This window comes from Dermacentor albipictus, chromosome 3, assembly GCF_038994185.2.
Source record: "Dermacentor albipictus isolate Rhodes 1998 colony chromosome 3, USDA_Dalb.pri_finalv2, whole genome shotgun sequence".
In the NCBI taxonomy this organism is placed as follows: domain Eukaryota; kingdom Metazoa; phylum Arthropoda; class Arachnida; order Ixodida; family Ixodidae; genus Dermacentor; species Dermacentor albipictus.
Window position 1 is genome coordinate 16705153 of NC_091823.1, and position 12776 is coordinate 16717928.

At 45.1% G+C, this 12776-nt stretch overlaps 2 protein-coding genes across 2 annotated transcripts in view; both read right to left on the reverse strand.

Annotated features, from left to right (window-relative positions):
- LOC135917502 (nephrin-like) overlaps positions 1-12776 on the reverse strand; it is a 158204-nt gene that overhangs the window by 139642 nt on the left and 5786 nt on the right. The window lies entirely within an intron of this gene.
- LOC139057266 (uncharacterized) overlaps positions 1195-12776 on the reverse strand; it is a 50454-nt gene continuing 38872 nt past the window's right edge. The window contains exon 2 of the mRNA XM_070535155.1: positions 1195-1270. The gene's annotated coding sequence lies outside the window, so the exon portion shown is untranslated. The remainder of the gene's footprint in view (positions 1271-12776) is intronic.

Genomic DNA, 12776 nt, shown 5'->3' on the forward strand with positions numbered 1-12776 from the left:
ATCAGCCTACTCTAACAACCATAGGTACAACACGTACTACACGGACGCAGCTCTGTATGCAGACACGACCGGGCAGCGCTACCAAAGGAGGTACGCCCTGGCAGTCGTGAACGCTGTCAGCCAACAGCAAATTACCGCGTCGGCCACGGCGGGATCCCCAGCCTCGGCTGAAATATTAGCAGTGGCGATCGCACTCGCTCACGCGGAGCGTTCGCAAAGGGACTCGGTCGTGGTCACGGACTCCCAGGAGACATGTCGCATGTTTCTCAAGGGGCACGTGACTGCGGCTAGCCTCGCGATAATCCCGAAATCCTTCAACCACCATCATCGCCTACTCTGGTGCCCGGGCCACGCGGGGGTACAGGGGAACGAAAAGGCTAACGCGTTAGCTCGAGGGTTCACTAACCGAGCGACGGCGTCCTCTTCTAACCCCAACCACCAGCACTACCCATCACAAAATTCCACCAATTTAAATGCCAAAGACATCCTTGCTCATCAGCGTGGAGTCCGAAGAAAATACCCGCCGCCTCACCCACAACTTAACGGGGAAGAGGCCGCCGATTGGCGTAAAATACAGACCGGGGTGTTCCCCCATTTAAAATTGCTAAACGCCATGTATCCCACTCGTTATAGGGCCAACTGTCCTTGGTGCGGTGGCATACCTACCCTAATGCACATAACCTGGGAGTGCACTAAGCACCCTCATAGGCCAAACACCAGTAGGACAATGGAGCAGTGGGAGGCACAGCTCGCCCGCTCCGATCTGGCAGGACAAAAGTCCTTAATTAGCCAGGTCAGGCAGGCGGCAGAGGCCAGTGGGGCCCTGGACTGAGAGGCTCCGACCACCCCTCCTTCAAATCTTTAGAATCACAATAAAGTTTCTCTCTCTCTCTCTCCGAAGAGCGCGTTATAGGTTCCCGAGTCCACAGGGGTATGTGCCATTGATTTTGGACCCTTTTTGCACTATCACCAGAATCGGCCCACATGATGATTTTTTCTGTTAACGGACGCCGAAAAAAAAAAACTACGGAAGTTCGTCATACACTGCTTTCGCTGTAAACAATTTGTCGTCTGTCTGATAGGTAACTGTTTACGAGGGCTAGTGCTGGTTCAACCATTCTTAAAGCGGTTTATTTAGTTGCTAGAATTTTATGACTGATAGAGTCATAGGCTTTAAGGTCAATGAACAAGTTACCGGCATATAAGCCTGAGTCGATAGCCAATTTAATATGGTCCGTAAACGAAAGCAGTGCTCCTTTAGTTGAAAAACCTGGAAGGAATGCGAATTGATGGGGTGATAAGTCAAATTTAGATCATTATTTAATGAAACGTTTTCCTATACATTTTTCAAATACCTTGCTAAGGTAAGGTTAGATAGAAAAGGGGCGTAGTTTCAAATGAGCATGCGGTCTCCTTTTTGTGAACTGGGATTATGTTCGCAGTTTTTAGTGCATCTCTAAATACCCCTTCTTGAACATGAGATTCATAATGTGGGTAAGAGGGTAACCGATAATTATGCGACTAGTTTTATATTTGCTGGAAGAATATTGACAATACCGGCACTGGTTAGTTCAAGATGTGTGATGATGGTAGCGATTTCTTCAGGACATGTAGGAAAGAGGAAAAAGGATAGGGCACAACGATTTTATGACCCATGTGTTGTGCTGCTTAGAGTAATTATCAATAAAAATTCACTAAATGCATTGGCAATGTCATACGGACACGTAATAGACTGGCCCTCAGATTCGAACTCATCTATTGTAGTGTCATGTGAGTTTATGCTCAAGAAAGAGTTTAGCGTTTTCCATTGCTCCCTTGCATTATTACTAGCTTGACGGATCCGTATACTTTCTGTAGCAGAAGTTTATTGAGAGTGTTAATATATGTAGAGTATCTAGACTTGAGAACACCATTGAACAGGCATTCATTTTTTACATTTTACAGCGAAGCTGTACATGGCTAGCCGATTAGTCCGCCCGTCTGTTTGTCACTTGCACGCCGAAAGCTCCTCCGGCGCAACTCCATGTGCATGCGCGAAAAAAAAAAGAGAAGGAAAGGCGCGCGACTGGCTGCGCCAGTAGTGACGTCGTTGCTCTCCGTTGCAGCCGAGCTTGCGGGCAGCAGTTTCTCTCCGGCTCCGTAATGGGTAGGCCGCGCGTCATAGGAACTGCCGAGGAGCAGGCAGCTTTCGATCAGCAACATCGCCGGGAGCGGTGGCGGGAAGTTCTCTGCTCCTTCCGGAAAACTACGGAGAGGGCCCGGGCCCCTGAGCCCCCCACCCGTAGTCGACGCCTAGGCTGTGTTTTGAAGAAGCCTAAGGCTGCAAATAGCAAGTTTTGAGAACATTTACTTCACTACAACCACCAAAATATTGATAAATAAAATCCACGACGTCCCACTGATTTACCGGGGCTCGGCTCTCGGCGCGAAATTAAAGTAACAGAATGGACAACTGGGCTAGTTGGTTTACTCGCATCTTGAAACTGTAAAAGCGTGCAAAGTTTTTAAAAACAGATAATCCTCGTATATACAGTGCGTTTAGTGTCGACATCGAAGATTTGTATTACTCTGTACTTCATAATGAATTATAGGTTAGCGTGAAAAAATGTATCATGGTCGATAATGACAAATCTTCTTTTAGCCTAAAATGTGGGACTTCGGTTGCAAGCTTTCTCGAGTTCTTGATCTAAGACTAGCCTTTCAACCGTTTCATGCCTGCCGGTACTACCAACCCATGTCTATTAAACCTATCATTAATCACCGCTCGGACCATTCAAAGATTGTGAAAAGAGGAATAATAAAAACTAGCATAGGTCGTACAATAAAAAAAATTATGTCAACACATGATGGAACCGAGCTTTCACAACCAGATCGACAAGCTAGAACAAGCAGGCTATATTCAGAATGTCATAAAATCAGTTTGGGCTAACACTTTGAAAGAACCGGAAACCAAAGAAGACAGTCGGAGCACCCGGGAAGGTCGTCATAAAAAGAATAAAACAGCTGTCGTTCGCACCTACATAGAACATCGCACGAATGAAAACATGTAGACGATAGGTATAAAGTTGAGGTTCTTATTTCAGCAAGAAACGAACTTCAGACAATTTGTTCGCGTATTCGCAGTAAGCCATCGCAACGTAACAATAAACAGACCAAAAAATTTGCAGATTGAGCGATGGGCATCGCATATATGATCCCACTTAGGTGCGGCAATGTTTTCGCAGGCTAGTCTGGGCGATGCATCAACGTGCGACTAAGAGAACATCCGGCGGCATACAATTCATCCGGAGCGATACATCTAGCCACCCACTATAGGGAATGTGGTTGTTATCCTGTATTTATAAGTACTCAGGTTACCTTCAAGAGTAACAGCCAGCTAACCCGTGATATGGCAGTGGCCTACCAACTAAAGAAAAGAGGAGATAACTGCGTCATCCACCCCTCGGTCTTGCTACATGATAAGGAATTTAACTTTCTTGATAGTTAGATTTTCTTTAATTTCACGTTGCCTTCGAAAGCTTTAACCCGTGATCCTTGACATGCATGCTCAACTCTCCGACTCCCGTTTCTTGCGCGTATATATTTGTTGCCTTTCAACAAAATTTCCCAGTTGTGAGTAAGCGCCTCGTCCAGTCTTCTCTATTTGTTCCTGTCTTTGTGCGCTTCCACAGTTTCGAGATGCAATAAATATAACCTCGACCTTCATATGCTATTCTATTATACGGACTCTTTCAACCAAGTTAAATAAAATATTGTTTTGGAAGAATACTTCATTTAAACGAGTGTAGTTTAAAACTGTCTGCTTAGTTTAAATTAAAGCTTACCTCCGTTATGCAGCTCTAAAAGAAACTGTATGGCTATTTCCTAGACGCCAATGTAACAGCGCTGCGACACACACTGTTCGCGATATTATTTTCCTAAAATTTACCAAACGCAGCGGGTCTCCCGACACAGCTTCACCAAAGGCCTCCAAAGACGCAATCATACCTCCTCCTCCTCCACTTACGTCATACCGCTGTCTTTCCTGTCCAAAGGTGCGTGAGTCACGCTACTCTGGGGCATCCCGACTCGAGGGAAGAGGGCACGCATAAACCCCACTTCAGATACCCGCTGTTTCCCTGCCAAAGACATTCCGCATCCGAAATGATGGCATTAGAGCCCTTTTTTGTGTGTGTAATATCACCTCAGCCGCGCGTGTTCTTGAGTTGCCTCGGATAGCGTTCACCCAGCTCCCTTACGTTGTTCTCCCACTCAAACTTCAGTTGCCACGAGGGATGAGTCACGGTGCCCTCAGGCTTACTTACAACCGCTGGGAAGCGGAGCTCCCGACGGTTGCGAAGGCTGTCATGGACAAGCCCCCCTGTCGCCACGTTGCTTGCCAAGTCGAGGGGACACGTTTCTTGTATTTTATTATCTCAATGTCTGGCCCGGCCACGCGTACAGGACCGAGTTAAGTACAAGACTGCTGCGATAAATAGGAAGCGTGCCTCTGTCGTAGCTTCTTGTCATCTTTTTCCTGTTTCTTTATTGTTAGAGAGAATTTGTCGCAAGGCAAACTGGAAATAAAAGAAAGTCAAATAAAAGCTTGCGACTCCACACCCTGCAGGAACTGCAACAAAACCTGTGCAAGCTTATTGCCCGTTACCCAACGGTTGCAGTTGTCAGGTGTACAGATCTGGTTTCTGTCGAGCCTTTCGTAACATCTCGCTCGCGTTCCGGCTCGTCGTCGTCGTCGTCGTCGTCGTCGTCGTTGTTGTTGTTGTTGTTGTTGTTGTCGTTGTTGTTGTTGTTGTTGTTGTTGTTGTTGTTGTTGTTGTTGTTGTTGTTGTTGTTGTTGTTGTTGTTGTTGTTGTTGTTGTTGTTGTTGTTGTTGTTGTTGTTGTTGTTGTTGTTGTTGTTGTTGTTGTTGTTGTTGTTGTTTACCTGCGCCAGCATGGGCAGGTTGGCTACTGAAGAGCCCGCTATCTGAAGATTGCATCTAAACACACACAGGCCCACCCTGCCGGAGAGGCAAAGGAGAAGGGTGGGTCAAAAAATTTATCTGCAGAAAACTAATGCAATGTTTGAGAGTCTCGGAAGAGAAGAGCAGTTTACGTTAGGCAGCGAGGCACTGGAAGTGGTAAGGGAATACATCTACTTAGGGCAGGTAGTGGCCGCGGATCCGGATCATGAGACTGAAATAATCAGAAGAATAAGAATGGGCTGGGGTGCGTTTGGCAGGCATTCTCAGATCATGAACCACAGGTTGCCATTATCCCTCAAAAGAAAAGTGTATAACAGCTGTGTCTTACCAGTACTCACGTACGGTGCAGAAACCTGGAGGCTTACGAAAAGGGTTATACTTAAACTGAGGACGACGCAACTAGCTATGGAAAGAAGAATGATGCGTGTAACGTTAAGGGATAAGAAAAGAGCAGATTGGGTGAAGGAACAAACGCGGGTCAATGACATCTTAGTTGAAATCAAGAAAAAGAAATGGGCATGGGCAGAACATGTAATGAAAAGGGAAGGTAACCGATGGTAATTTAGGCTTACAGACTGGATTCCAAGAGAAGGAAGTGTAGTAGGGGGCGGCAGAAAGTTAGGTGGGCGGATGAGATTAAGAAGTTTGCAGTGACAACATGGCCACAATTAGCAGATGACCGGGGTATTTGGAGAATTATGTGAGAGGCCTTTGCCCTGCAGTGGGCGTAGACATGATGATGATGATGATGGCACAGGAAAAACACTACACGAAACGACAATATAAATATCAAAAAAGGAGTAGTCAAAAGCTTTAATATGCCATTAGTCGGAAAGAAACACACTGCATGTACACTACAAAAATACAAAGAACTTGACATAAAATTGCATACCCATACAAATAATGTCTGAAACAGAGTTGGTGCCTGACATGGTGACAAGCAAAAGTAGTGTCTGCTCGTGTTGAAATAGTTCAGTACAAAGCGAAGCGCATAAGAAGTCACTAACACGGAAGAGTTATCAGGACAATAAATTCGGATGAAAAATGAACACTATAGCAAAGCACAAAAAATGTCAGTGACACGACCATGACGTTACTGTGAGACAAAAACTGTGTCATCCAAAAAGCAATATTCACAGGGAAGCAATGAAGCCACTGCCTTTCACCGCTTCTCTTTGTTTATAGTGCTATCGGTGCTTGGAGTATCCCGAGCCTATGCAGCTCGACGAACAACTCTGTGCCTCTGAACGGGCAAGGCCGAAATAAATTCTCGAACCGTGTGTCGGACAATTTCTTACTAAAAAAAAGTGCAGCGTCGAGACTTTATATCGTGAGATTTAATGGGCTATCCTACAGAAAGCAATATACGGTGATATCAAACTCAACGTACATCATTTTTTCGTCTAAAGGGCGACGCGGATATCGACGACTGCCTCTTGCCGTTTCCAACGTTGTTCAGCCTGGTTTGCAACAGAAGACAGATCGCTGTTTGAGCACTACTCCTGCGAAGCATCGCAAACAGGTAGACACGAACTGCACTATTCGGGAAGCGTTTCGACCGTGGCCCTTATTCATACTCAGCAAAAGCCCGTTTCCGCAAGTTGGTAGTAAATATTAGAGTTAAATTTTAATGAATTACAATAAAAGAAAGTAAGGCCAGGAGATAGAGCAGTTCGTTGTTGCATGAACAGCGGCAACGTTGTTTACTTTTCTTTATTTCTTTTTTTCTTTTCCTGCTTTCGAAAAACCTGGCATTCTAAACTGAAGTGCTTGGTGAAGCGCAGCTCAATACTTCGCTGTTTTATGCAGGAAAAGATTTCCAAAATCAGCTCTTCCTTTTACGTGCAATATGAGACGCGCAGCAGCAAGCGCTCCTGAGAGCTTACTTTCACTGCATTTCCTCATCATCATCCACCCTTTCTCTCTTTTTCTCCCTCTCGAAAAATTGCTACATGCTAACGCGGTCGTCTAATTAGAACGCTCCTGGCGGGCACGGCCTCATTACCATACTTCTTTACGCCGAATTCGTAAAGCTGCATGCTTTTGACACTCCTCCAGCTGTGCTGCAAGAGGAATGGGTAGATGCGCAGTGGAGAACCATCTCTCTGCTTAGAGGCACAGATAGACTTGTTAAATTCAGCCGTATCGCTCAAGCGATACCACACGGCAATGCTGAATGCGAGCGGCAACTCAGCCTCGCAAGGAAAACTCGCACTGAGTTCCGGGCTTCAACGTCTGACAAGACACTTGGGACAGGCTCTTCAGGCCATATGTCATAGGCGCGGACCATGTTATTTACGCCAAACGAGAAAATTGCGGCCTCTTGCGTCTTCTCTATAAGATTCTGTAACAATGAAATACCGAAAGCGTCTCGTCGCCAATTGCGGGTGAATTCATCTAGCCTGAAGAAAAGATATATCTTGACGCAATCGCTGGCCAAATTGTAGGGCGCGCCCTCTGTGAAGACTACATACGCTTGGATGTGCGGCTACTTTTGTCTAGTCCTTCTATGAGCGTTATTGTAAGTGGAAAAAATTTACTGCAACGAATATATATATATATATACCAGAGAACGGAGAATGTGAGTTCAGCTGGATAAGAAAGCTAGCTCTTTATTGTATTGCTTTGATTTTTTTGTTACGAGACAAACCGCCAAATATTCTGCAAAGCTCGCTTTTCGTAGGTAGCACAGTGAAAAAATGATGGATACCAAGTTCCCCTCTGAAAAAAATTGAGGTCACGCACACCAAAAAGAAATTAAGCTCCTGCTGTTTCAACTTTCCATGCATCTTTTTTCTTCTTTCTTTCTTGGGGGGGGGGGGGGAGCCTGAGAATATCTCAGCTAAGGACAATTCTTCCTTGTGAGAGCAAAGAACAGAGGTGTTGAGACTACGTAAGATGAATCTACGCCCGGCAATATCAATTTATGAGATATCACCGTGTCATGTCGTGTTGTAACGCTGCCAGACAAGTTACGAAATGAATACAGCATGTGAGCTTTCCAGCTTCGATTAGGCGTATGGCAAGAGGATAACATGCTTTCCCGAAATGAAACATTCGGAATAGCAGCCCTTTCTTCGACGGTTGGACATATGCCCAGGTCCCACGATGCGAACCACCTCCAAGTCGGTGTCGGCGTACAAAGGAGGAACTCAGATGAAACGTTTTCAAGTGGATAGGCTATTAATTATCCTAAGGAAATTTTTATTATTTTTATTGAATTTTCCTTCCTCGCCTTCAAGCGAAAGCTGGAAATTATACATTCATTTTATTTCATTATTCGTGAGACCTCCTATTAATGTCCAGGTTACTCTCTTTTACAACCTCTTAGATTAAACTGTAAGTTGTGAATAATAAACTATTTCGTTAAAAGTTCAAATGCACGCGCACCAAAAGTTCTAGTCTATTTCCCAGTATTCACTCAATGAAAATGCAGCACGTCTCTTTACTGTCACGTTGTAGTGATGGGAAGAACAAGGCAGTCCCAAAAGAGTGAGTCACGAATCTAACTAATTTTTAAGCAAGCACTCTTAAAAAAGTTTACACCCTTTGGGTCATATCTCGTCCCACAATGATAATCGTTATACTTCCAAGTCACGAACGGCTTGCGCGTTATCAGCGTGACACAGCATTCTCGACCGGAAAGTAGCGAGCGCTGAGTTTTTGAGAAAGGAAACTCAAGCAAGGCAGATGACGATTATTGTTGTAGGACAAATACACACCCCAAAGGGTGCAAACGTTTTAAGGGTATGAGCTTGCAGTGGAAAAGAAGTAACACTCAAAACACAACGATGGCTGCGCGCAAAGTCATCCGTCGTAGAAACCTAATCTGCGGAGTAAGGCATCGGTTTGTAAGAGTTGAGCGTTCGTACATTGCAGCTGGCGCTCGCGTGTGATCGAGAATGTACGACAGTATTCGCTTCACGTGCGCAATCGAATTAGATAACTCTTTCGCTATTGAATCGGTAACAATACTCTGGAAATTTCAAATCACGCAGGCGCGTACTGAGCTAAGCGATATTTCTGTAACCTTATTTAAGCTAAAGATAGCTCAGCAAATAAAAAAAGTTTAAATACTGTCGTACAGTCACTCTAAATATTGGCTGGAACCATGGTGCGCGTGGTAGAGGGAACCTCCAGGACTGGCACAGTGGCGCTGACATACCAAAAATATTGGAGCGCTAAACACCTCCGATTACTGGTATTTATTAAACCAGTTTTTCGTGTGTCGATGTATCGGTGCAGTCAAGGGGCCGCTTTCATCACGGGCACAGCGTCGGAGCTCACATCTCACGTGACTGCACGTGTGTCAGCACTAAGTGCCACAAACTCGTGGTATTTTCTTCGTTGGGTCTTAACATTAGGCAGCCAAAATATATGTCGCAAAGTACTCATTCTAAAATTTCAGTACTTTTCGTTCTAATGCACACGTGCGCGCTGCTCCGAGTGTTATTAAGTACTGAAAGATTTACCCAATGTTTTGCCCCAGGCAGGGTCTGTTTTCATTCCTGACGACGCCAGGAGACCAAGCCCGATGCCAGCAACGCTCGCAAATCTAATCGAGAGCACGCACAATGTTCTCGCACACTTTGTTTGATGTACCGTAGCCCTACAGCTTCTGATGCTTGTATAATGTAGGAGAGTCCATTGTAAAGACAGAAGTGCATGGTTTGGCATATGCGTTTAACTTGTTCCTCGTGAAATCTATTCGCTCCAAAAGAACCTGTCCAATATAAACTTCCGCACTTGCTTTTTTTCAGTAGCGTACCACTCCATCAATGTGCCGGCTGTATTTAACTGCACCAAATAAAAAAATAAAACAATATAAATCTTGGTGACATCACTTTGCCATTCGAGTGTTCGGATTGGTAACCTCTAGATATGGAGTAAGTTGAGCAGATGTGCGCGCAATTAACGGAGTTACGTGAATTACATTTTCAAGAATTAATCTTAGCAGCAAACAGTAACTAACAGTAACTAATAACGTGGCTGTAGCAAATGAGTAGTTTGGAGCCCATCGTCAAAATGATCTAGCTGAGCGAAGAAATTTTTAGTAAACATGCTTCTGTAAGAGCTATGCGAACAAATATTTGCAATTAAACGCTATCTAAAAGCGTGACTGAAGCGTACCAAGATCGTCGGTAACGTCGACCTGACCAAGCCAAGCCTTTCGTGATATTGTTATCAATGCTACACGGATCCGTGAGCATGTTCCTTGCGGCCAGTCCGCTTTCCATATTTATTCACGGTGTTTTTTTCGAAAGCAAGCAGTTTATTATATTAATGTCAATATAGCAGCGAACGTGAGCCGCCGAAAGCTTGCTTGGCCGCAGAAGCAATGCACGACGCAATGATGGTGCCGACAATCGAGCATGTCCGTGGCCGCAAGAGCTGCCGCCGATGCAAGGGAGGGAACAAAGCTGAACTGCAGAGCAGCTTTTCACAGGCCCGTGCTAATCGGGACGACGCTGAAGTGACAGGAGCTTTTATTTATTTATTTATTTATTTATTTATTTATTTATTTATTTATTTATTTATTTATTTATTTATTTATTTATTCGTTCACGTCGATTTCACGAAGAGATAGTGCTATGAATGCAGTGTCATTTGTTCTTGTCTCGTGAATTTAAATGTTGGTTCAAATAAAGTCTACGTCCCATTTGTCTGCGAAGGTAAGTGTAAGCAAGTAAATGCTCACTCACACGCACACACGCATGCAGGCTGAAACACGAATACAAACGTTCGCACATATTCATACGCGCCCACACACACGCACACGAGCGCACCCAGATCTGGCGTACGCAGGCACACAAGTGTACACACGCATGCACACATACACTAACATGCGCGTACACACGCACGCACACGCAAATGCATGCATACACACACGTGCCCGGGCTCACACACGCACGCACGCTCAAGTATGTCTCTCTCCCTCCCTGCTGCGCGTGCAAACAGACTGAACGACAGCCGCGCTGTCACTACCGTTCCATTGCGAGCTGTAATAAATTGCTTTACGATTTAAATTTGGCGTTTCTTCGAGTCAATGTGCCCTCTGTTGGGAGGGTGCGAAACGGCTGGCTCCTGTCGTGTGACTTCACCGCACATCCCTGGCCAAAACACTGCTTAACGCGGCACCAATGTTCTGACTAAGTGCCACGAATGCATATGCTGTTAGAAGGGGCCACCCTCACGGCGCAGTCAGTTGAAACTTGTTGATACTCGGTCGACATTTCGAAATATAATTTTCTAAACATTTTGCCCGTTCAATTATGCTTGTCCATTGCCGTGAAGTTTAACAGAATGGCGTGGAGGCAATGTTCAGAATTCCTAGCACGACAGCTTCTTTGCGTTGCTGTTTCCTTCTTTTTTTTTCTTTTTTCGTCGGCAGTGCACTAGCCTAGGATAAAACCCACTTGCCACTTGCTTTTCCGTTTTGCTCAATCGTTTCAACATACCTGTAAACTACCTCGAGAAAAGTGTGTGCTTTATTTTTTCAGCAAGCGTGTCTAAAGCTTGGCATCTATGTAACATTTCTAACATTCCTTGCTAAATAGATGCTTATCTATATGGTCGAGTAAGGGCGACACGCACGAAATACCGCTGCGTTGGTACACGAGACACTTTATGAAACGTCAATGGCCTCGTTATTAAAGGAAGGCTAAACGAAAATAACGCGTCGAGTTAGGCCCAAACAATGAAACGTTCCTTTCCTTCGAGCGCTTCCTAACCTTACGTGAGGCCTCCTTACAGCGAAGGACCGATGGAGGAAGCAAGCATACTCAGAAAGCTCCCTTCATGCGTCCTCACGTAAGGAGCGGTTGCCGCCATGCCTGGGTTCGAGATTATCTCTTAAAAGCTTTAGGCGAACACCAGAACACCACTATTCAATAAAAAAGGTTGTATCGTCGCACAATCTCTAAGTTGATGAGCCAATATAGAGAAGCGTGGACGCTATTTTTTAGTTTTGTTTACTAAATCTAAAGAAGCAGTGCATTACAGTGCGAAACTTGATGTGCTCCAGCAACGCTGGCACGCCGGCGTCGTGCAACGCCTAGCAACGCTTCCATGCCGCACGCGTGACTGAAACGAACGTGCCTGGCAAAACGTACCGTGCTCGCGCTTCTCCGAAGGTGGGCGACAGCACGCACGCGCAAGCAAACGTCACGTGGTTAAGCAGTGAGGCGAAGCGCTCGTTCAGGGCCAGGAGCGGCGTAAGGACGCATGAAGGTAGCTTGGCCCAAACAATAAAACGTTCCTTTTAGGGGTGTGCGAATATTGACATTTTCGATTACGAATCGAATACGAATAAGGCGAAGAACTCTCTTCGAATATCGAATCGAATATCGAATACATGTGTAGTATTAAAAAATTGCAAGAGAGGTAACAATAGCTTTATTACCCTTTTAAAAATAACATTGCATTTTACAAGGTTGCTTCAAATTAAAGAGGTACTCAATTATAGATAATGGACTCAGGTAATGCCCTCAGTGAGGTAAAACGCTTGTTACAGATTGTCGTGAAGGAACATTACCTGCTCAATATGGCCAGAAAGTAAACGCTCTCTATGCACTGTCACATTTCTACCGGTAGAAAAGACTCTTTCACTAGGAACTGAAGTGGCAGGGATCGCCAAGTACTTCCGGGCGAGTGCACTTAAAAGCGGGTACCTGAAGCGGCCAATGGACTGCCACCACTCACAAGGATTCATGCCCCTTTCCAGAAGAGGCTTTTGCGCGTAGTCTGTAACTTCCCTCTCAGGGGCAGCTGCCAAATGTGTCTTCTCTTTGTTCATCACTAGATCGTCAAAAGC